Below are 26502 nucleotides of genomic sequence, written 5' to 3'. Positions count from 1 at the left end.
CTTAGTAGTATGTTGTATAGTTTTCTACAGCCTAGAGAGTTTGTTTGTAACAAACTTTTGGGTTCTAATGTTTTACAATAAATTTTAAGAGTTTGTAATATTTTTGGATGTTTTCTTTATATATTTGAAATTAAGTAAAATAATAGGAAGTATGTTGAAAAAGGATTATTCATAGTTTGTTAAATTTGCACAAAGTGTTTGTATGTTGTAACATCCGATATTTGTACTCAGTGATTTGGGTCGAGTAAAAGGTGTTACACGAACACTGCAGTGTTCCCTCTGCAAGGCCTCGAGCTTTTCCCGTGGTGGTAACTAATAGGTTCACTCCTCATTTCCCTTCCTAACTTTATCTATCCCTTTGAGGTTTTTCCCACAATCATGAAATGCATGTACATATCATCATACTTCATGCTTACGCAAACATGACATACTCAGACAGTATAAATCGTAACAACAGGTTTAGAGTCTGAAACTCACCTGAACTTTATCATCTTCTCAGCTTAGCCTTCTTGAATGTTAGAGCTTTCATTCTTTTGGTAGCTAAGCATTTCAACCAAAAACATGGGTTATACTCAATATTCTCAACTTAAACCCATTTTTCTAGAAACATGCAGAACCTTTAAAATGGCTCTAAAGTTCATAACTTTATTTCCTTAACTTTTACGTACATAGAAGGGCTAAGAACCTTACTAGCTTGTTGGTTCCCTACTTTTCCTACTCCATCCTCATGAAGTCTGCTTTATGCAGAACCTTCCATGGTTATCCCTTTTTCAAGCTGCCGAAGAGGATGAAGAACGGAAGAAAATAAAATATATTCGGGAAGGACATCATCTCTAAGAAGCTATTTCCTAACAATTTATAGCACTTCCTATGCCAATACCAACCTTATGAGAACCATCCATCACTCATTATTACCCACTAAGGAACTGACTGGTTCCATTCTAACAAAACCAAAATTGGTTCTTAACCATTCCAATTCAGTTTCCATCTTTCCTTTTTCTTCTAATAGAGGATGCTAACTTGCAATCTCTTTCAATTTAGTCCCTTAATTGTTCTAAATTCTGGGTTTATCGAAAACTGGGTGTTACACCAAACCTTGAGAGAACCCCTTTGCATGTCACCTTGATCTAAATACACACCACGCATGAGCTAAACAAGGGCCTCACGTAAGGGCCCCACTAAACCTTTGCTTATGACAATAATCGCTAAACACTAAGGGCATATTCAACTATGCTTCTGAGAAGGGTTTTTCCCTCAAAAAAACACTTCTCACTTAAAAGCATTGCCAAACAAATATAAGTTCAGTGAAAATTTCAACTTAAGAAGGTGCTTTTTGACAGATGGAAAATTTGAAAATTTTAACTTTTTAACTTTTTCCTCAGCCAAAAATGCTTTTGTTGGCTATTTACATTTTTATCCTCAATTTTTCTTCTACCAAAAGACACGTTAGAATACCCATTTTTTCTTCACTTTCTCTTTCAAAGTTTCTTTATCTGGTTCTCTTCTCTTTTATTTTCTTTAATTTGTTCCGCTTTTAATTCCTCCACTGGTGATCTTCTTTTCTTCTGTGACTATTTTAGTTCTTCTCTTCTTCTCTTTATTGTTCCTTATGCTTTAGTTTAGTTGTTTTCTGCGATAGTTTTGTCTTGTGAGAGAATAAAATTTTTTAGATTTTGATATTGGATTGGAATATTTCAATATCTGGTTTATGATGAAATATGAAAAAAATATTATAAAAATTAATTGTTTGATTTTTTTAACGAGATGGGGCTCATTTCATTTCTTTTTTTTTCTTGTGACAAATTTTTGCCTTTAAAGGGCAGTGATGATGTTGAAGGGTTTAGTTTTATTTTTTATATTTGTTGTTTTTCACTTCTATTCTCTGTAAGCAATGATAGATGGGGGAGATCGAAACTCACATTGTTGGAAGATTCCATCACTAAAAGATCAAACTCTAGTCTCTAAGTATTAAAAAAAATAATTTGTGTGATGTTTCGTGGAGCAAACCTGCTCAATTTTGCTGGCAGAAATAATTTTTTGTTTTCTCGAAATGTTGTTTATCTCAAAAGCTTCAAGATATCAATTATGGTTCTTTCTTTCTTGGAGACCATGCACAGAAGTCTCTTCGATTGACTGCTTTCTTTTATGCAAAAGCTCATTTTCTCTTCTCCAAAAGCTTATTTTCCTTTCTTTGATTCAATATGCAGGAAAAGGTTGTTAGAGAGTTTGGCATACCAGTGCAATTTTAGCAATTCTGGTTGTGGGCCAAGCATCAAAACCATACCTACCGTCCAAATCGACCATTGACACCTTTGGAGGAAACTCAATCTGTAATATTCCTCAACATAAGTTGTTATACCCTGGTTCAATAGTCTTGTTTAAGGAGTATTGGTTTCTAGATTTAGCTTCAGTCATTGTTTAGCACAGTATTGGATTTAATTAATATGTTGTCTTCATTTTTCCTGCTTTGCTTTGCATGCCTCTCTCTTTCACTCTGTGCGTGTGTTGAATGAATATATATGTACAAACACACATGTAGTTACATATTAATAAGTTTCCTTTAAAGAACACAGAATGATCAAGGAAGATGTGATCTTTTCTTTAACTGGTGATCTTCTCTTTCAAATTATTTTCCCTTTAGATTTCAAAATCCCAAAACAATTTTTTTTATTTAAACCATGATTTGCTGACCCTTTTGTTATATCATGCTTAGCTGAGGTTAGCTTCCATGATATTTAATTAGCTTTTCTATCAAGGGAATGAAAGCTTAAATCCCAACCATTGAGTTATATAAATGGAAGCTTAAATCAAAACCATTTTTTATCATGTGTGATGGAAAAAGAAAGGCAGTTATTTTATACTGAGAATAAAGAGGAGTGATTATAGATTAATTAAGAAAGATAATGGGGAATTGTATTTTATCAGTCAAATCTGTGTAGAAATTTTAATTATAACAAAAAGTACACTTTTATCTAATTATTTTTTGGTGTCGAAATATACCATAAACTATTGATATTCAGTACTTGTATTAAACACGTTCTTTTATTAATGTTATATACTTTATTATTCCTATGATTCAAACTAGAAATGTAGGTTTTATTATTATTATTATTATTCAAATTCATATTGGAATTGAAGTAAAAAGTGTATGTATTTGTGGAGTTGGCAGTCAGCATATAAAACAATGCATTTTCAATTTTAGAAGTTGACAACTAGTGCCAATCTTAATTTTACAGTTCCGTCTGGCTATAAGTCCTCTAAAATAATAAACAATGACAAATTCACAATATTCATGACCATGCTACCACTTATTTTAATTTCTTTTGGTTGAAAAAAAACAATTAGAAAATGATTTAGCCACATAAAATTTCTATTTAATTATTTTGTTCTACAACGTGGATAATAAATGCAATTCTAGATTCTAGAAGTAGGAGGGGTCAACATTTCTAACTGTATCCTATCTTTTATTTTTCTTTAATTTATTATTTTGTTATAATTAAGCTAGACGGGGTCATTTTTTTGTATTTTTAGATTTCATGATTAGGTAAAAAAATAATTGACAAAATATTGCTCATACAGACTTTGTTAACTATGTTTGATGCAATTATTAGTTGTGTTCTCTTTCTTGGATATTATTCCAATCTTGGAAAGTTGATTTTGATTGAGAAAAAAATTTGAGGATCCTATCTTGATTTTGATGCACATATAAAAAAATATACTTATGTGACATTTGATTTTATTGATTGCTTTACTGGCTGAAACGAATATGTTTGTATACACAATAGATGAGTAGTTCGGCGGTTGAAGTTAATGGTGAAAACGTAAAAGCAACGTGGGATAAGAAATTGATAAAAATATTTTGTGATATTTGTATTAAAGAGATATAGAAAGGCAATAGACCTGGTACTCATTTCACAAAAGATGGATGGTTGAAAATAATGATCAATGTCGAGAAAGAAACATGCATGGCTTATTCACAAAGACAGCTTAAAAATAGGTGGGATGCCTTGAAAAAAGAATGGAAGGCTTGGAAGAAAATTAAAGGCAGAGATACTAGTCTAAGGTGGAATCCTATAAAAAGAACCATTGATGCTTCGAATGATTGGTGAGAGAGTAGGCTAAAAGTACTTTAATAATTCTGAATATTTTTTTTCTTATTTATGGGGTTATTAATAATTTATGTTATTAAACTCTCATTTTATATGTAGGTTGTGCCTGAAGCTAAAAAATTTAGAACATCGAGCATTGATCCTGAATTCGAAAGGAAGTTGGACTAAATGTCCATGGGGATAGTTGCAACAGGTGATAAAGCAAGGGCACCTTCTTCTGGTACACTCCGTAGTGATTTTTTTGAGGATGTTGACAATGAAATACCTGAAAAAAATGAGGAAGAAAATTTGAGAAATGATGTTCACATTTTAAATGATGTTCACATTGATGGAAACAAAAAAAAAGGAAAACACCTGAGATATCAACTTCACATTTTAAAACTGGAAGGAAGAAATCCTCAAAGCAAATTGGAGAGGCTGCAAGATTGTCTCATCAAATAGAAAAGTTATGCAATGCAGCTGACAATATGAGTCAAGCCACATCTAGTTTGACTCCTATTATGGATCCATATGGTATTCCACAAGTAGTCAAAATGCTTGATAGCACGTCAGAGAAGTTCCAGAAGCTAGTCTGCTATTCTTTTTCTCACTGAAATTATTACTCAATAAGGACAAACGAATTATGTTTTTATCAATTAATCCCAAGATTAGAGCTTTGTGGCTTAAGACGGAAATGGAGGATAGTTAAAAAATTTCTGATCTTCTAGGGTCTAGAGATATCTACTATGTAACTAAACAACAATGCTAAACTAGTTTTATCAATTGTTGATTATGTTTGGTTTTTGGATATTGAATTTATGTTCTACTTATTTATGTGTAATCTAGTTTTATCAATGGTTGTTTATGTTTGGTTTTTGGATATTGAATTTATGTTCTACTTATTTATGTGTAATCTAGTGTTATCAACAGTTGTTTATATTTGGTTTTTGAATATTGAATTTATGGTCTACTTATTTATGCTTAATCTAGTTTTATCAGTAATTGTTTATGTTTGGTTTTTGGATATTGAATTTATGTTCTACTTATTTTTACTAAATTAGCTTTATCAATAGTTGTTTATATTTGATTTTGGATATAAAATTTATTCACAGGTGATGAGTATGGTTGAGAATCCCAGATGATGAAAGGGAAAAGAAAGAGATTTTACAACGCATGGAATTTTTTAATCGATTATTTGTTGTTGCATCTTCTTTCGTGCAATTATATTATAAGAGGTATATATTGAAGCAACCATCCATGGATTCAACATAGTCATGTGAGACATGGATCCGATAGATCCTTGATGGTCATGAATCACGTTGTGATGGTCACTAAACTAACTATAAATATGACAAAGGCAAGTGCACCTATCGAACAATAGTATAGCTATGGTGAGTAGGGAATATTATATCCATGAGGACTAAAAGTACTATTAATTACTGTTTTTCTATTATTTAGCCAATAAATTGGGGTGATTTTTTTAATCTAAAATTACTAAATTAGTCTAACTAAGAACGCAATAGAGAATAAAATAGGAATATAATTGAATATAACCAATGAGATAGACAATACCCAATAAAGAATCCACCTAGACTTCACCTATTATTATGAATCTGAATTAAACGATTTATTCACTTGTGTCTTGATCCGTAGAAATCCCTAAATTATGTTAATATCTCTTTCGAGTAAGAACAACTGACTCTTGGTTGATTAATCGAAATCTCTTTCTAATTAAAACTCCTATCATCGCATTAACTCGATCTATGGATTCTCCTATTAAATTTGACTCTAATCTGGTAGATTTATGTCATTCTATTTCTAAGATTGCATGCAACTCCACTCAATTATGCTAGATCTGCTTTTAAACAGGGCCTTTTACTCCACTGAATTAAGCACATTAAACATGAATTAATATCCTGAAAATATTAAAACAAGAAATAAGCATACATAATTGAGAGCAATAATCAAGTATTTATTGCGTAAAATAGAAATTAAATAATAGGATTCATCATAGGTTTCATTTCCCCTAGGTATCTAGGGGATTAGTTCATAATCCTGAATGAAAACATCTCAAAGTCAGAAAAACCACAAGACATAAAGAAATTCAATAAAGCTTTGAAAGAAGTTAAAAGGAGATCTTCAATCTTGATGGAGATTTGCTTCTGAGTTGGCTCCGATGGTGTTCTTCGAATATTTTCTTTGATTTTCTCTAATAGCTCCCTTAGGTATTCTTCTAATAGGCATTTACAAACTTTAGAATGCTTAGAAAGCCTAAAAATTGGGTTTTTTCGCCTATTTGAGAAGCAAAATTCGAAATGGACATAGGCTAGCACATGGGCATGTGGCCAGCCCATGTGGCTCACACAGGCGTGTGTTCAGCCCGTGTGGATCCTGAAAATAGCTCTTTTTGTACGATTTTGGCTCATTTTTCACTCTTTTCAATCCCCTATGCTTACCTAAGTATAGAAACATGATTTTAAAGGATTAGGAGCATCAAATTCATTAATTTACATAATTAATCATCTAAAAACGCATCAAGAATGAGATTAAAATATGTTACTTTTATAGCTTATCACGTTGTATGATTAATATTAGGATGTCTAAAATTGTATTCACAAGTTTATTAAGAGTTTTGGAGACACTATACAACTTGCAAACTTCAAGACACATATCTTTTCTTGATATGTTGGGAAGTTTTTTATATATCTTGGGCACCGGTGCAAAAGTTTCCCTATGTCGAGAAAGATTTCAAAAGTCTGGAGCAACAATAAGTCGATTCTTTGCAATTGTGCTTGAGAAAGTTTCAAGGATGACCATTAATCTAATTGCACCCGAAGATCATTTTTTTAGCTCAATACTCAAACAAATACGTAATGGTTCTATATATATGCCAGATTTTAAGGTTAGAATTTAATATTATATTATTATATTTTAATATTTTTGGTCAATTAAAAATATGCACGAAACTAATATGATTATTTATTCAGGATTGCATAGGTGCAATTGATGGTACTCATATTGCCGCTATTCTTCCACCAAATGAACAATGTGTCCTGACTCAAAATGTTATGGCTGTGTGTAATTTTAATATGTGTTTCACCTTTGTCATGGCTGGATGGGAAGGATCGGCGCATGACATTAGAATATTTCTTGATGCAATTCAAGATCCAAAATACAAATTTTTGCACTCACCAAATGGTAAGAATTTCATTTATTTCTTTTTTAAATAATAAAGTATAAGTTCTTTAATTGATAATTTTAAAAAAAAATCTTCAATTAATTGTTTGTTATATTATGATATGTAGGAAAATATTATCTTGTTGATTCTGGATATCCTCAAATGAAAGGTTATCTTAGATCATATAGAGGTCAGCGGTATCATTTACCTGACTTTCATAGAGGTAGATTGATATCTTGTAAAGAAGAGATATTCAATTATTCACATTCATCATTACGTAGTGTTATTAAACGAACTTTTGATGTTTTGAAAAAAAAAGGATCATTTTAAGGGATATGCCAAGTTATAGTTTTGAAAAGCAAATGATGATCGTTGTTGCTACAATGGCGATACACAATTTTATCCGAAAACATGTCGGTCGAAATGATGCAGGTTTTATGGAATAATAAAATATTAACAAGGTATATGTGAATATTATTGATCCAGAAGATATGCATGGAGAAAATGATGATGATGACACTGGTGGTGAATCAAACAATTCAAGTGGTTTTGAAATGCAATTAACAAGGGATGCTATAACTTCTAGTTTAATGAATTCACTTTAAATTGTAAATGCTAATGTAAAATTTTTTATGATGTATTTGGTATATAAATATTACCCCTTTTTGAAACTTTAATCCAAATGCATGTAATATTTTAATTTGTTAGGTTTATGTTTTCTATGTTATGTTAATATCTAATATGGGTTATATATTCCAATTACATTTTAAAATAAAATAATACAAATGTGTTAATATCTAATTACAAATATTTAATGATTATATTTAAATATTTAGAATATATTTTATATATTCTAATTAAATTTAATAATTAATTAATGTTAAATACTTAGAAATATTTAAAATTAAAATTATATATTAAAATATTAACAATAAGTTATAATAAATTATTTTTATATTCTTGCTAAAATATAATAATATTAACTAATTTGAACATTATTTAAATACATAATTGTTACTTTATAATATCATATCTAAAATGAACATTTTATTTTTCAAAAGTATTTTTTGACAGCAATACTAAACACTTAAATTTTAAACAACACTTTTCCACAAAACACTTAAATTTTGAACAACACTTTTCCATAGTAATTTTAAAAAGCACTTTTCAAAAGCAATACTAAACTAGCCCTAATTCCACCTGACACAAATGATAGCTTATCCAATCGCCACCCTAACAGCCACGCTTAAACCCAGATTAGTTGATGTAATCCCCCTTCGACCACCAATATGACATCAGGACACATGGTGCCTAGGGATCATAACCCTTCATATATAGCCAACAATGGCTCCCAAATTAAAGGGGCTCTCCATTTTTTCTCCCTTCTCTGTCTCTTTCAACCTTTCATTGGGCTTCCCTATCCAGTCTACTAATCACCAGTCATAGCGACTCTTCGCCTCGCATTAATTCAGGTGAATCGCCAAAAACCATCCTAATCCCCCCTTGTTGAACTTCACCATAAACACAACCATAGTGTTAAATTTGGCTTTTCTTCTTCTTCTTCTTTATACATATAAAGGATTAAATCTTGTTACTATACATGATCTTTAGTTCAATATGCAATGTTATGCATGAACTTAGATTTTGTGCAATTTCATGCATAAAAAATTGATTTGATTCAACTTTCACAAACTATTAACACAATTATCAATACAACAACATTTTAAGTTTACATATTACATGCAAAATAATTATATTTATCTAATATAAAAACAAATTGACGTAATTATTTCTTTAAATATATACAATTGAGTTTAAATTAAAGTTTCACATATAAACTTGAACCAAAATCAAAGTTCATACATCAAATTGCACTTTTAATTAAAATTTATGTTTAGTTTTAAGATTTATATCTACTTATCAACATTTTAAATTTTTATACAAATAACTTGCTTTTTATTATTTATTTATTTTTGGACATTAATCTCATTATAGGTTTTTTATCATATTTGCTTTTTTTGATACAATGTCTAGAACTACCATAGCACCTCCTCAACCCTTAAATAGGAGGATAATGCGCTTCAGTGCACTCGAATCTACGTCCGCCTGCACTAGCAACAATGTCGATACCAAAAAAGCTAAGACTCAATTGGCACTTTTTATTATTTATTAAACTATCTATAACCTTATATTTCAAATTGACTAGGAGGATATTTCATATTCATCGTGACCTCTAAATTACTATAACAATAAGGCATAATGCCAAAAATAGCCCCTAACATTTGACTGTTTGGTCACTTTGGCCATTTATCTTCTTTTTAGGGGGAACTTTAACCTTTAACATTTATTTTTTTTCAAACTAATCTATTTTTAACAGACATGTTGATGTGGCTGTTAGTTGACTAATGATCAATTTTAACTGCTGACGTGGTAGTCCATATGTAATTAAATGCTGATGTGACACTATTTTATCTTACATGCTACGTCAACAAATGATTTTAAAATTTTTAAAATTATTTTAAAATCATCATCATCATCACCGTTTCTTCTTCTCCATTGTTTCTTTCCATCGTTCACCATCACTACTGTCCAACGCCGTTCAAGCTACCTTACTCCAAAATGCTCCTCTCTTTCCCTTCCTTAAAGTTATCCAATTTATTTTCTCAAAAAATAAAACTATTTGAAAACCTAAAAATCCATCTTTGAGCCTTGACCTTCATTGTTTCCGATCTTCTTTTTCGTTCATCAGATGGCCTACATTTTTTTGTATGTATTTCCTCTCGTTGAGCTCCTCTCGTTGAGCTTTCTTCTTATCGTTCAAATTGTCTAATGGACACTTGGAAATCCAAAAATTTAAAAAGAGAAAACCACCCACAAATTGAGTGTTTTATTACAGGAGATGTCGGCATTGGGGTCGACGGGCTAGTCAGAGTTGGAAAGCTAAAGCTTAGCATGGTGGAGGCAATGATGCAAAGCATTCTTGTGAGACAATTTGGGAACCGCCGAATTGGGATTGTTCAAAACACTACCAGATTTAAGAATCTTGATCTCTACCGACAAAAAAAAGAGGACATTAGTTCAGAGTGGAAAGCAAATCAGACGTTTATGTCAAAAAAGTTAGATTCTCTGAGAATAATATTCAAGTCGTTTTGGAATTATATGTGTCATTTCACGACAATAACGAGTTTTGGTATTCGAATCCATCTTATTCCTACATTCGAATGAATAGTCTGACAATGGAACATGGGAACGGCGCGTTAGGGAAGTTTTTGTGACGATCAACGGGAAATTCGTGGGATTGGAGGTGGTTTTTCTGGTTATTTTCACTTGTGGGATTAACCCATTAATTTGGGAACAGATTGTGGCGATCGAGGATTTTAATTTACCAAGCTATGATCTAGATTTAACCTTATTTTTGGGATGGTTATAGGACGGTAACTATCACGATAGTGGAATCGGTGTCGATGTGAGATCATTTTGGCTGGTGAATGCGAATTTACACTTCTAGTTAAATCATAGAACTCCCAATGTTGATGCTCAATCATGGCTTATAATAGTTCAGCGCTAGCCATTCAAAGACAAGAAGCTTTCATAATGCTTGATGGGAGTTTTATGATTAAAGCCAATCGAAAAATTGAGTTTGCAGGTTGGGTTAAATGCACAGCTAGTAATTTTACCACCATTGTTTCATGACAATTTAAGCTTACATGTAACACCCTGAATAATTTAAGTTTATTTTTTGAAATCTAACAAAAAATGTGTATATGCTTTAGTGGTTAAGTGCTCTGAGTGTGTGTATAAGGTCTTGGGTTTAAGTCCCACAATTGGAAAATTTTGTTATTTTAGACCCTAGCCCTATCCTTGGTGGGTTGGGTTATATTTTCTTGTTAGTAAACTCATATTAGAATTCGCCTGTTGGTTCGAGTGGTAAAAAGTTAGCTTCCTGGAGGTCCTATGTTTGAATTCCTACGTGAGCGTAGGTGTTAATTCTTACTGACGGTGTTTCAAAGTGGTTTAGTGGTAGTGGGATTCTGAGTTAGTTAGGTGGTTATGGATATGGATATAGTGGGATTTTTATTTGAGTTTAATTTATTTTTTATTTTATTTTTTCTCTCTCCTTAAAATTTTTTCTATTTTGATGTTCTGTCTTCTTCTTCTTTGTGACTTCTGTCAAATTTTTGCTTTTCTTTTCTCTTTTTCAATTCGGTAATCAATTTTTCACGCGTTTTGCTGTATTTCAATTTTTGGTACCCAATTTCAGTTTGGTAAGTGTGGTTTTTGTTTTTGGTTGGTGAATTTTTTGGTTGATGGGTTTCGTGATTGTCGTTTAGGTAAAGATCAAGGGGTTCGGGGCTATCCATCGGTGCCATAGTTACGTGAAACCATCACTATTCGTTTGAAGGTAAGGGTTTTGGTTGAACAAGGGATTGTTTGGTTTGATATAGTTTCGGTTTAGCATCATTTAAGACAGGTAATTTGGCTTTTTAGTGGTCAATTTTAGGTTCTGGTGGTCTCGAAAGTGTTTTCGCATAAAAACCCTACCAGTGTGTACCCTAAACACAAAAAATTGATGTTCGATGAAAGTCGAAAAAGGGCACTATTGATGCCACACGGGCATGTGCCCAGCCATGTGGCTAGCTGTGTGCAAGACACAGTCGTGTGAATGTCGTAGGTGTGGCCGTACGCAAGAGACGACCATGTGACAGTGTGAGTTTGGTCGTGCGGGCCACACGGGCTAGGCTAGATTGAGCGTGTAGGTTTTAGGCTATGCCGTGTGGGCTACATAGGCATGTGGGCCCAAGATTCTAAAATTTTCCCTAGGGTCGCACAGGTTGTTCCGATCAACTGTGGGCTTACCGTAGGGTCAATAAGGGCTAACTAACTCATATGATATGACATTCTGATAGTCTGATCTGAGTAGGACACTGATAGATATATTTGACTTTTCTATTTGAGTATATATGATATTTGTATACGAGCATGTTAAGAATGTTAATTTTGTTAATTCTGTATTTTGTATCTGTGTTTGGGGTGGGATTTGCGTATGTGGAGGAAGTGATCTGTATGGCGACCTTTCGCCTATATTCTGGCAGCTTGACTACATATTATTCTGTTATGTCTCGCATCGACATTATATGGTGTGTTGGGATGGGTGAGTGTTTTAACCCTACATGGTGTGATGAGATGGTCGGAGATGGTATGGAGAGGATGGGAATAAGATTCTATTTATTTGTTCTATTTATCCTATTCTAATATCTATATTTGTTATGGACTTAGGTCCAAATCTGTATCTTACTGTACATGAAATTTTGTGTATGTTGCATGACTATTTCTGTTGGGTTACACACTGAGTTTACAAAAACTCACATATGTTTGTCTGTTCTGTTCAGGTAATCCACAGGTTTAGGCGGGTTGGTGCGGCAGCTCCCCAGTGGTGACCACTCGACAGAGAACTGCTTTTATTTAGTAGTAATAGTTTTATTTTAAAATCTGGTTTTTCTTGAGAGTTTGTAATTTTTAGGACTCCCTAGACTGTATGGTTTTAACTTTTGGATTTGAATTTTGTTTTGATTTTTTCCACAACATTGACAAAAACACTTTATGAAAATAAATGGTTTTAACAAATGGTTTTTGGAAACACAAGCTTGGTTTTGTTTTAAACGATTTTCGAACTTCCGCTGCAAAATAAATGGTTAACTTTAAAAAACAACTTATGATGGTTTTAGTAATATATAAATGAATTTGTTTTTATAAAACTTAGACGTTTTACCAAATAACTACACATGATTTTATCGAAGTATCGACAATTTCAAACCCTTTTTCGTAACACTCCCAGATTCGGCCATAACGTCTAGGCCGTGTTTGAGGTTTTACATTACAAATGTAGTCAAGTTTTACTTCAATGAGACTTATAAGATTGTTCAACAAAGAGTTAAGGTGAAGAGGGATTCGAGGGTTCGAGCTGATTCAGGTAATTTGGTAGGTTGTACAGTTGTTTAGAGGCAGTATCCGTTAACGATGACCACATCTTCTCGCCTCTTTTTCTTCCATATAAAATCTTCTTCAACCCATTCTTGCCTTTCGTCCCCATTTCATCATGGATTATATATATTAAGAGCTCTCCGTATGCGAGGCTCTCCTAAGCCATTGAAGGGGTATTTTTGAAAAGAGCCATCACAGACTGAGATAGAACATTTTCTTTTGTTGTCAAAATTTTTTAAAAAAAAAGAAGGAAAAAATGGCTGTTCCAAGGTTTATTTTGTGGCTGTATTTGCGGCTCTTGTTTTTACTTTGGTTGCCTTGCCGGTTGCTGTTCAGGCACAATCCTCTGCTCTCACCCCTGCCCCAACGAGTGACAGTTTGTTCTTTCCCTCTCTTTGCTTCTCTTTTTGAAACAATGGAGAAGAAGAAACAATGATTAAATATGACCACTGATACACATATTTATAATCACTAGGAATACACCCACGAGTCTAAAAATTTATAAATTAAATTAAATTACTAATAATTACTTTTAAGATTTTAAAGAATTAAAAAGTTTTAAAACTATATTTTAATGTAATTTATTATATTTTTATTTTACCGAAATAAGTTTTCACTATTTTTATTTATAAAAAGTGTACAAGCCCATTTTTGCCCGGCCCAAAACCCAAATTCTTACAACCCAAAACACAAGGCCCAATTGGCCCAAAATCTAAATTGGCCCAGCCCAACAAACTAAATTAAACCCAAAAAATAGCAAGCCTAATGGCCCAATCACCTAAAACATTTCAGCAAAAAAAAACCCTAATCCCCAACCCTAGGGCGCCGCAGCCTTACTGCTCCCATGTGCCTCCAACGCCCACCACGCTCGAAGTCTACCACGCCAGCCGGCCTTTCACCAAAACAGCAAGTTGAACTTGCCATGTACTTGCAAAAAAAGACAAAAATAGAAGCAAAAAGTGAAGAAACAGTAGCAGAGATGAAGCCAAAATAGTAGACAAAAGTAGCAATGTAATAGGCTATAAGAGCCGAATCAAAAAAAATGTAACAGGGGGAATTTCTTTTTTTTCTCTTTTATTTTTCTTTTCTTTCGGTTAAAACTGAATCTACTGTAAGGAAGAACTTCTTCTTCCTTTGCTTTCACGATTATTGAAATAAAAAAAAAACAAAACAGACTTTTGAAGGTGATTTTTTTTAGATTACGTTTCTGTTTGTTTCATTTTATTTTTATTTTTATTTTATCTTCCACATAAGAAATAAATAATAAAAAAGGAAGGATGAGGACTTACCTGCGCCGTCGTCGGATCTAAAACGGAAAAAGGGGGGTTGAGTTTGGCGCCAGAGCTCGGAGGGTCAAAAGAGATGGAGGCTCTGCCCTTTTTTATTTTATTTTTTAGTCTGCTGAAATAAACTAGGGTTTTTTAAAGGGGTTTTAAATAAAAACATTAAACGGCGCCGTTTAGCCTCCATAACCCGCGCGCGACCCGACCCGCTCCAGGGGGGATCCGCGTGCTTTCTTGAAACGGGTTATTTACGCGCGCGGTCCCTCCCCTTTTGCAGTGCGTTACAATTAGCCCATTTTTCATTCTTTTCTTTTATTTTAAATTAGCCATATAATTTTATAGTTTTTTCATTTTTGTCCCGCGTGGAACGACACGCATATGGCTAGGGATAATTGACCAATCGGTCCCCCTCCCTCTGCGTGCGTCACGGATTGATCTTTGGCCTTATTTTATTTTTTGGTTTCTCCCCTAGGATTTTGTTTTGTTTTCAATTTATTCCCGTTATTTTATTATTATTATTAAATTAATTAGTTTTATTATTATTATTATTATTATTATTATTATTGCTATGTGCATACATTCGTTTGTTACACATACATATATATGTCTATATCCATCATACCTTTTTATAAAATATATATATATACACCTATAATTTTTATTTATATATATATACATACTTACATATTATTTATGCTCTATATATTTACATATATGCACATACTTACACTGTTTTATTTTATAATATACATACTTATATATCTTACCTTTATTATAAATATACATGTATACACATACTCTTATATTTTAGATATTTCATATTTTTATATACATATACACACACACACATATATATACATCATTACACATTTTTATATTTGATGATTTTAAAATATGTATACATACATAGATTTTTCATATTTTCATAATTTTGTATACATTCATGTACATGCGTTTTTACATCTATTCATTATTTATTTATTTATTTATTTACATTTTCATTATTATTTAGAAAGAAAGATTCAATTTTATTTGCCTATGTACTTGTCATTTTGTATGTTATTGATTGGTCCCTTTTATTATCTTATTTTCGTTGTTATTGCTCGTGTTATTTTTACGCCATCATATTCATTATTGTTTTGCTATGCATATTTTACACCATACATCAAAAGGAAAATTTTTCTAAATAAGACAATATTTTGAGTTTGGAAATTCGAGAAAACGTGCCCTAACGTGTTGGGTTTCGATTACTCGTTTGGCCAAATAGTCGAATATCCTTTCGAAATTTCAAAACGAGGCAATGTTTTGTGTTTGGAAATTTGAGAGAGCGTGCACTAACATGCTGGGTTTTGATTTCTTGTTTGACTAAATAGCCAAACATCCTCCTAAATCTCAATCCGTCATTCGAGTTCTTAGGATCGTACCCTAAATCGCTTTAAAATTTTCAATCTTTGACATTAAGACATTAATTAATCAACTTAGGTACCAATTTTTGGGCGTTACGAGGGTGCTAACCCTTCCTCGTACGTAACCGACTCCCGAACCCATTTTTAGAATTTCGTAGACCAAAATCATTGTTTTAATAAAATTAAATTGTTTATTAAAAATGACCCCTTTTACGAGGTGGCCCGATCACACCTCATCAAAAAATATTGGTGGCAACTCTCGTTTTCGTTTTCATTTTTCAAAACCCAAGTTGACCCCGTTCTGACAAAAAATGGTGTTAACAGCTTGGCGACTCCACTGGGGATGAGATTTAAAAATAAGATATTCAAGCCACGAGTTGATTAATTTTTGTCTTTTTGTCGAAAATTGAAATTTTGATTTAAATGTACGATCCTTTTGTTGAATTTTTCCCATTGATATGCTTACTTTTTTAGTTCAAGCCCTTTGATATACTGCTGTATGGCATTGCATGACCGTAGGTCACACCCTTCTAAGTGGGAGTGAGAAGCTACTCCTTCGTGAGGTTTTCACCTCCGTGTAGGATAGTGGATCGCTTTCGGGATACATCCGTACCTATGTCTTCGTGAGATTTTCGTCTCCGTGCAGCCATATGGAAATGTATTCCCCTGAACCGAACTTGGTCTATATGAGCCTATAATGGGTGAGGATCGAGGAATCTGCTGGTTCAGGTACCTTTACTTTAGAACCAAACCACATGTAGAAGACCTTAGGAGCCCATCCTAGGTAGAACCACTTCAAACCCCTAGTGGTCACTCGAATAGGTGCTCTATGTATTTCTTTCTTGCTTGCTTTTGATTTGTACTAACCTATTTTCTTTAGTTTTGGTTATTATTGCATTGTATTTTCATTATAAAGAAAAGAGGTGTTGATTCACGTTCGGTTGTTAAATAGGGATCTTGTCATAAGAAAATGGGTCTTTTGATAAAGTGGAAAATTATACGGTTGCCCGAATATGTTCCGAGAAAACAAAACAAGAGGAAGATGATAGTATAATAAAGGACAACACAACTATTGCTCCGTTGCCCGATGATACAAGGTGACAAAGATTATTCGAGAGTCGCTGAACTTTCTTAAAGAGAAGCCAATGAGCATCACGAGGATGAGCGAGCAACGAGTCGAGGCCCGGATCAAGCAAAAAGGAGATAAAAAGAGATGTCCCTTTTGAAGAGTTCGATTCATCTTAACGCTCGAATGAAGAAAAGGATCGTTGTCATGGAATATAAGAGCAAGGCCGTATATATATCCGCTTTATGTAAAGAGATTTGTTTTTTAGTAAAGTTGTTCTAATAGAATTGAACCAAGAATCAACGTCTCTTTTTGCATTCATTTCATGCATTTGCATTACATTGCATCATATGCATTAGATTTTCATAAAGTGACCCTAATTAGGTAAAATTATTTCAGTTAACCTGGAAAACCAACACCCCTACAGAACTTGAGCGAAATCAAAGAACATGGATCAAAGATTAAAAACATACTTGAACAACTCCAAAAAGATATGCAAGATCAGATACAAGAGCGGCTGGAAAGAATTCAGCAAGAAATAATAGAAAAGATGCGGGAGTCCTAGGATGACATGATGGCACGATTAACGCAGTTGTTGAAAGGAGGAAATGACAAGGGAAAGGACCCTATAGTTAATGTTGAAGAGGGAAATAATGATGAACCTCTCTACCCTCCAGGCTTTACCCCTCCACACGTGCATACTCAAGCTGAGTTGTACCCATACAAATCCTCTGTTACAATCAGACCCTAGCAGTTTCAGACGGGTCCTTCAATACCAATGAACTTTCAAATCGGAGTAGGTCCTAATCCCAGAGAGAATCCTACTAATCTCATGGTCCCTGATCTCGACGATGTGGCAGAAATGGAGAAAGAAAAAGTGGATCTGTCAAAACAATTAGAAGACCGATGTAAATGGCTAGAAGAGAAGTTTAAAGCCATGGAAAATGCTGATTACCACCGAGGAATGGACACTAAAGATTTGAGCTTGGTACCCGATCTGGTCCTTCCTCCCAAATTTAAAATGCAGGAGTTTGAGAAGTATAACGGGACAAGCTGTCCCGAAGCTCATATAACTATGTTTTGCCGAAGGATGACCGGGTACATCAACAATGATCAACTGCTGATTCACTGCTTCTAGGATAGTTTGGTAGGGGCAGCATCTAAATGGTACAATCAATTGAGCCGTACCGAGATTAGTTCATGGAGGGACCTAGCCCAAGCATTCATGAGGCAATACAGTCATGTAACGGATATTACCCCTGATAGAATTACGTTACAAAACATGGAGAAGAAACCGAACGAGAGTTTTAGGTAATACGCACAAAGATAGAGGGAGGTCGCTATCCAAGTTCAGCCGCCACTCCTAGAGAAAGAAATGACGATGGTTTTCATCAACACGTTAAAGGCCCCGTTCATCACTCACATGTTGGGAAATGCTTCGAAGAGTTTTTCAGACATAGTCATGAGCGGTGAAATGATTGAAAGTGCCGTGAGAAGTGGAAAGATTGATACTGGAGAAAATAATAGAAGGTCAGACTTAAAGAAGAAGGAAAACGAGGTGAGCAATGTGAACACTTACAACAAATCGATTACACAGCCAAGAAAGGTGATTGCTAGTTAGCAAGGTTCATCTAGACAAGAACCTTGTGTGAAACAAGGTACTGAGAACCTCCAGTTCAAGCCAGTTTCGATGACGTATAAGGAGCTGTATCAAAAGTTATTTGATGCGTACATTGTTTCCCCTTTCTACTCAAAACCCCCACAACCTCCGTACCCCAAATGGCACGATGCGAATGTACAATGCGAATATCATGGGGGAAATACGGGACATTCCATAGAAAATTACATTGCCTTTAAAAAAGCGATTGAAAGGCTTATCAGTAATGGCGTCGTCAAATTTGATGATGACTCCAGTGCGGAAAATCCATTACCCAATCATAATTGATAATGGAGTCAATGCAATGCATGGAGAAGAGTGGGAAATGTTCACATCAATGAAAAGCAAATGAAAAGGGACCTTGTTAGATATCTGCCCTTATAAATCTGGAGTGTTCTAAGCAATTGGACTGCAGAAGAAATCCTTGTAGTTTTTAGAGTTTAATTAGAGTAATGTTCAGAACATTTTTGTTGTTTTCAGCCTAAAAGTGATAGAAATTCCTTTGTGAAATTGGCTAATGTCTGAACGTCATTATTCTAATAAAATACATCTTTGCATTCCTTTTTGAGCCAATATTCTTTCATTCTTTTTGAATAATTATTTTTGATTATTTCATTCTTTTGGATTTTCTTCCACATCATTCATTCATTCATAATCATATTGTATAAATAATTATTCATAAATTTATACATTCTTTTATATATTCTTTGGTACTTATTATGAGTCCTCAGATATCAATGACATGAATGAAACTGCTGCAAACTCAGATTTTCCACTTGAGCGAGGCAAGTGTTTAGACGGATCTCATAAATTTGGAAATGACATAGATCGTAGCTTATCTTCGGACTTGGTGAGGAGGGTAGAACAAGAAGATAGACAGATCCTACCTCACAAGGAATCATTAGAAATTGTGAACTTGGTGAATATGAATATTAGAATTGACTTGACCGCAAAGACAAAGCAGGACCTTGTTGAGTTACTTCTAGAGTTCAAAGATGTCTTTGTATGATCATACCAGGATACGCCTGACTTAATCGCTGATAATGAAATCTGCACAGTAGCACGTTTTCAGAAATTTGCAGTGAACGATGCCATTCTTCGTCAGGGCAAATGCTTCTCCCGTTGACTCAGCATAGCTTTTCCCATTTGAAGTCGAGCTTCCATGTCTTCAAGTTCTATGGGATTTTATCCTAATTAAAGAGGAAGATCAAAAGTTTTCTGTTGTAGTTTCGCCCCAGCAGGCTCTATGAAGGAAATCCGATCAAAGAAGATCCTTCGAAAGGGATAACAAGGACTTGCCTAACCCTATGAGTTCAGATTCCATAAAAAAGAGAAAAAAAGAAAAAAATCAATCAAAGTCAAAAAAAAGAGAAAAAGAAAAGAAAAATGAGAGGTCAAGGTGAAAACCCGCAAATGGTACTTTGACCAAAGGTGGATTTGAGTTGAAAACCCGAAAAGGGTGACTCAAATTTTGAGCGAAATGGGGCAAGGACATCACCATTATTGAAGACTTCTAATGGGCATTACTTCATTTTTGAGATCATTAGTTACTTCGTCAAACGATTAGAGGCTACTTCATGCGTCAATGTCATCATATGCCGGTATAGAATTACAGAGAAGATGGTATCACGAATGATAGCATGATAGTCGAGGTCTGTGATCAATTCAAAATCAGACATCACAGTTCATCACTGTAATGAACTGCAAACAATGACTGAGACTTACGAAGGTTGGCATGTGAGGTTACCATCTGCCTTCCTCATTTTTCGAATGGTTATCGGGACTTTGACTGGGGCAACACTGTTTTCTTTGGTTTACAAGACGGAAGTAGTTCTACCTATTGAAGTAGAAATCCTTGTTCTCTGGTTTTAGTTGAGCAAAATGAATCCAATCTGATTAGAAGGAAAAAGACTAAAAGCTATTTAGCAGAGTCAGATGTGCCAAAGGCAAATGATACGAGGCCATGACAAACAGGGTCGTCCCAGAGAATTCCACAAGAGGACTAGATGTTGAAAGAAGATCCTTCCTCAATGAAAGGATTCTAAAGGGAAATGAATGCCAAACTGGGAATGTCCCTATGATGTAAAGATGACCATTTTTAGAGGAATATTGATCCTGAGTGAGATTGCTAATCCTATAAACTTGGATCCAGTCAAGAAACACGTCGTTTAAAGACGAATAAAGGACCAAGGTGAAAACCCGCAAAGGGCACTTTGAGTAAAAAAAATGAAAATGAAAATTGAAAAATAAAAAATGGAGAGGCTAAGGGGAAAATCCGCAAAGGGCATCTTAGGCCAAATGGGATTTGAGTTGAAAACCCAAAAAAGACGGTTCAAATATTGATCAGAATGGGGCATAAGGTGATCAGAGCAATTCAAATTTTTGTCAGATTGGGGCATGTGGTGATCTTGTTATACCTGAATCAACAAGAAAGGGTAGACGACATCTTGGGGCATCGACAAAGCAATGTAGATCTCCTAAACACATGTCAAACTTAGAATGGTCTTTAGAAAGTTTGTACAGAGAAGTTAAAGCTGTGATATCTGGGGCACCCAATTCTCATATTATTTATATTGAATTTGTTGTTCTTGGAATATTTTATTCTTTTCCAAGATATGCATTCCCAATCAATTTCTTTATTATCCTTATTTACTATTCTGGATAATTTATTTATTTTGAGTTATGCTCAGAACCAGCTTTATTCTTATCCATTGTTATGCCTTTTTTGCAAGCATGTTGCATTGGAATAATGATTAATGGACTAATAAAACTTTCACAAAGGAATTTTTGCATATTACTCTGAAAAGTTTCTAAATAATATAGGAACCTGAAACAGGACAATTTTTTAGAACACACCAAATTTAAAGGTTGGAAATTTGAGAAGGAAGAGTCTAAATTTGGACTTTCTCTTTGGATTTTGTTGTCAAGTGCATTGATTGAACAAAATGACAAGATGTCGTGTCAATGACAAAGCTTAAATAAACAAGCAAGCAATGATTATCAGGCAATAGGAAGAGGTTACCTCGGAGAAGAGATCCTTCATTTGCACATGAGTACGACACCTTGGGAATGGTGTAAGGAACTAGAACGATTCAGGTCCTGTATCCTTGAATTGTGGTAGGAAAGGATTGAGGAAATGCCACATATTTCTACCCTTGGATTACAGTGGGAGAATGATGGTACAAATTTTGCGCCCCAATGGATTAAACTTTGAGGTTTACAGTAGGGGGCAACCTGGCTAAATGTTTCTTCAGAAAAGCCAGTCAAGCGAGAAGGCATTGTAGCACGTCAGTCACAAAGCCTTAATAAACTTCGAGTAATGACAACCTAAGCGGGATCATTCTCGGAAGAATAAAATTCTGCATTCATGCAAACACCATTCACATATGTCTAGTTAGGAGCATTTGATTCATTTTGATCATGCCATCCAAGTCATTAGGCATAATTAGGTTCATTATACAGGTCATGTGCCCCAGAGAACAGATCAGTGAAAATCGAAAATAAAGTCTTGCCTCCATCGGTTGTAGTGGAGCTGGTTAAATATAGCAGATCTTGTCTCCCTGCGTTAACAGTGAAGCAGATCAAAAACAAAACCTTACCTCCATTGGTTGCAGTGGAGCTGATTAAAGATAGCAGATTTTGCCTTCCTGCGTTAACAGCGAAGCAGATCGAAAACAAAGCCTTGCCTCCATCGGTTGCAGTGGAGCTGGTTAAAGATAGCAGATCTTGCCTCCCTACATTAACAGTGAAGCAGATCGAAAACAAAGCCTTGCCTCCATCGGTTGTAGTGGAGCTGATTAAAGATAGCAGATCTTGCCTTCCTGCGTTAAGAGTGAAGCAGATCGAAAACAAAGCCTTGCCTCCATCGGTTACAGTGGAGCTGGTTAAAGATATCAGATCTTGCCTCCCTGTATTAACAGCGAAGCAGATCAAAAACAAAGCCTTGCCTCGATCGGTTGTAGTGGAGCTGGTTAAAGATAGCAGATCTTGCCTTCCTGTGTTAACAGCGAAGCAGATCGAAAACAAAGTCTTGCCTCCATCAGTTGCAGTAGAGCTGGTTAAAGATAGCAGATCTTGCCTCCCTGCATTAACAGTGAAGCAGATCAAAAACAAAGCCTTGCCTCCATCGGTTACAGTGGAGCTGGTTAAAGATAGCAGATCTTGCCTTCCTCCATTAACAGCGAAGCAGATAGAAAACAAAGCATTGCCTCCATCAGTTGTAGTGGAGCTGGTTAAAGATAGCAGATCTTGCCTTCCTGCGTTAACAGCGAAGCAGATCGAAATCAAAGCATTGCCTCCATTGGTTGTAGTGGAGCTGGTTAAAGATAGCAGATCTTGCCTTCCTAAGTACTAGCGGAGCAGATCGAAGACGGCGAATCTTATCTTCCCCAAGAGTAGGGAAACAGATTTAAGCCACAAGTCCTATGTCATTGACCAGCAGTGGAATAGGTTGGAAATTACAAGTCTTATCTCCCTAGGCAGTAATGGAGCAGACAGAAGAAATCAATCCTATCTCCCTGAAGTTGCAGTGGAGTGGATTAAAACCATAGATCTTATCTCCCTAAGTAGTAGTGGAGCAGATCACATCCAGTCTTATCTCCCTAGGCAGTAGTGGAGTAGACAGAAGAAATCAATCCTATCTCCCTGAAGTTCCAGTGGAGTGGATTAAAACCACAGATCTTATCTCTCTGAAGTTGCAGTAGAGCAGATTCCATCAAGTCTTACCTCCCTAAGCAGTAGTGGAGCAGACGAAAGAAATAAATCCTATCTCCCCGAAGTTGCAGTGGAGTGGATAAATATCAATCCTATACCTCCGAAGTTGCAGTAAGTCGGATTAAATCTACCACAACAAGTCTTATCTCCCTAACATTGTAGTGGAGCAGACTAGAACCACAAACATCATCCCCCTCAAGTTGCTGCGAAGAAGATTGAAGCTACAAGTCAGATCTTTCTGAAGTGCAGTGAAGTGGATTGAAACAACAAGACACAGTGGATTGAGATAAAGCTACTTGAAGAGGAGAAGCGTCAAAAGAAGACGAAACTCGGCAAAACCGGGCAAAATTGGTCTTTCTTAGTCTTTGCTTCATTCCCGTTACACAACAATGAAGCAAAGAGGGGTAGCTGTACAAGCTCATTTTTGCCCAGCCCAAAACCCAAATTTTTACAACCCAAAACACAAGGCCCAAGTGGCCTAAAATCTAAATTGGCCCAGCCCAACAAACTAAATTAAACCCAAAAATCAGCAAGCCCAATGGTCCAATCACCTAAAACATTTCAGCAAAAAAACCCTAATCCCCAACCTTAAGGCGCCGCAGCCCTTGCTGCTCCTATGTGCCTCCAACGCGCACCACGCTCGAAGTCTGCCACCGCCAGTCAGCCTTTCACCAAAACGGCAAGTTGACCTTGCCATGTACCTGCAAAAAGAGACAAAAAATAGAAGCAAAAAGTGAAGAAACAGTAGCAGATATGAAGCCAAAATAGTAGACAAAAGTAGCAATGTAATCGGCTATAAGAGTCGAATAAAAAAAAATGTAACAAGGGAATTTCTTTTTTTTCTCTTTTATTTCGGTTAAAACCGAATCTACTGTTCACGATTATTGAAATAAAAAAAAACAAAACAGACTTTTAAAGGTGATTTTTTTTTAGATTTACGTTTTTGTTTGTTTCATTTTATTTTTATTTTTATTTTATCTTCTACATTAGAAATAAATAATAAAAAGGGAAGGATGAGGACTTACCTGCGCCGTCGCCGGATCTAAATCGGAAAGATGGGGGTTGAGTTTGGCGCCGGAGCTCGGAGGGCCGAAAGAGATAGAAGCTCTGCCCTTATTTTATTTTATTTTTTAGTCTGCTGAAATAAACTAGGGTTTTTTTAAGGAGGTTTTAAATAAAAACATTAAACGGCGCCGTTTAGCCTCCATGACCCGCGCGCGACCCGACCCGCTCCATGGAGGATCCGCGTGCTTTCATGAAACGGGTTATTTACGCACGCGGTCCCTCCGCTTTTGCAGTGCGTTACAATTAGGCCCTTTTTCATTCTGTTCTTTTATTTTAAATTAGCCATATAATTTTATAGTTGTTTCATTTTAGTCCCGTGTGGAACAACACGCATATGGCTAGGGATAATTGACCAATCGGTCCCCCTCCCTCTGTGTGCGTCACGGACTGATCTTTGGCCTTATTTTATTTTTTGGTTTATCCCCTAGGATTTTGTTTTGTTTTCAATTTAGTCCCGTTATTTTATTATTATTATTAAATTAATTAGTTTTATTATTATTATTATTGCTATGTACATACATAGGTTTGTTACACATACATATATATGTCTATATCCATCATACATTTTTATAAAATATATATATACGCCTATAATTTTTATTTTTATATATATATACATACATATTATTTATGCTCTATATATATATACATATATGTACATACTTACACTGTTTTATTTTATAATATACATACTCTTATATTTTAGACATTTCATATTTTTATATACATATACACACATATATATACATCATTACACATTTTTATATTTGACGATTTTAAAATATGTATACATACATAGATTTTTCATATTTTCATAATTTTGTATACATTCATGTACATGTGTTTTTACATCTATTCATTATTTATTTATTTATTTACATTTTCATTATTATTTAGAAAGAAAGATTCAATTTTATTTGCCTATGTACTTGTCACTTTGTTTGTTATTGATTGGTCCCTTTTATTATCTTATTTTCGTTGTTATTGCTCGTGTTATTTTTACGCCATCATATTCATTATTGTTTTGCTATGCATATTTTACACCATACATCAAAAGGAAAATTTTTCTAAATAAGACAATATTTTACGTTTGGAAATTCGAGAAAACGTGCCCTAACGTGTTAGGTTTCGATTACTCGTTTGGCCAAATAGTCGAATATCCTTTCGAAATTTCAAAACGAGGCAATGTTTTGTGTTTGGAAATTTGAGAGAGCATGCCCTAACGTGCTGGGTTTCGATTTCTTGTTTGACTAAATAGCCAAACATCCTCCTAAATCTCAATCCGTCATTCGAGTTCTTAGGATCGTACCCTAAATCTCTTTAAAATTTTCAATCTTCGACATTAAGACATTAATTAATCAACTTAGGTACCAATTTTTGGGCGTTACGAGGGCGCTAACCATTCCTCGTACGTAACCGACTCCCGAACCCATTTTTCGGAATTTCGTAGACCAAAATCGTTGTTTTAATAAAATTAAATTGTTTATTAAAAATGACCCCTTTTACGAGATGGCCCGATCACACCTCATCAAAAAAGATTGGTGGCGACTTCCGTTTTTGTTTTCATTTTTCAAAACCCAACTTGACCCCGTTCTGACAAAAAATAGTGTCAACAAAAAGATAAAAATTATTTAAAATAATTAGTTGATATTATTATAGCATAATTTAAATGTTAAAGAAAGGATTATTTGGTTTCCAGTGTAAAACTAAGAATTTATTTTAATGCAATAATAATATACTTTAGTTAGATTAATATAATAGAGGTTTTTTTTAATTGTTAAAATAAAAATCAATGTAATCATGTTCTTATATTATCCCTAAATTCTAATTAACATACTTATTTTATCCCTATTTTTTTTATATGACTCTTGGTTTTATATATGCAGACCGCCTAGCAGATTGAAAAGGAAATGATAAAATTCATACATAAGGCAACCAAGGCCATAAAAAGAAAAATTAATTACTAAAAACAGTTCAATTCGCCATTCACCTTCAGCATCCACGGCTGTCGGTCCCAGGGTGTTCTACCCACGGTTATAAACCCCAGGATTTTCTGGCGTTTTA

The 26502-nt window shown here is 34.5% G+C and overlaps 2 long non-coding RNA genes across 2 annotated transcripts; one reads left to right on the top strand and one right to left on the bottom strand.

The window, feature by feature from the left end:
• Nucleotides 1-3162: 3162 nt before the first annotated feature.
• LOC121219512 (uncharacterized) lies at nucleotides 3163-4929 on the top strand. Its single transcript, XR_005916316.1, has 2 exons — nucleotides 3163-4105; nucleotides 4209-4929. It is a non-coding gene; the product is annotated as an uncharacterized lncRNA (long non-coding RNA).
• Nucleotides 4930-14097: 9168 nt separating this feature from the next.
• Nucleotides 14098-14644, bottom strand: LOC121219511 (uncharacterized). Its single transcript, XR_005916315.1, has 2 exons — nucleotides 14538-14644; nucleotides 14098-14175 (listed from the first exon to the last, which is right to left on the bottom strand). It is a non-coding gene; the product is annotated as an uncharacterized lncRNA (long non-coding RNA).
• Nucleotides 14645-26502: the final 11858 nt, after the last annotated feature.

The sequence above is a fragment of the Gossypium hirsutum genome, chromosome D07 (assembly GCF_007990345.1).
Source record: "Gossypium hirsutum isolate 1008001.06 chromosome D07, Gossypium_hirsutum_v2.1, whole genome shotgun sequence".
Lineage (NCBI taxonomy): Eukaryota > Viridiplantae > Streptophyta > Magnoliopsida > Malvales > Malvaceae > Gossypium > Gossypium hirsutum.
Note: the sequence above shows the minus strand (reverse complement) of the source record. Positions and strands in the feature narration are given on the sequence as shown.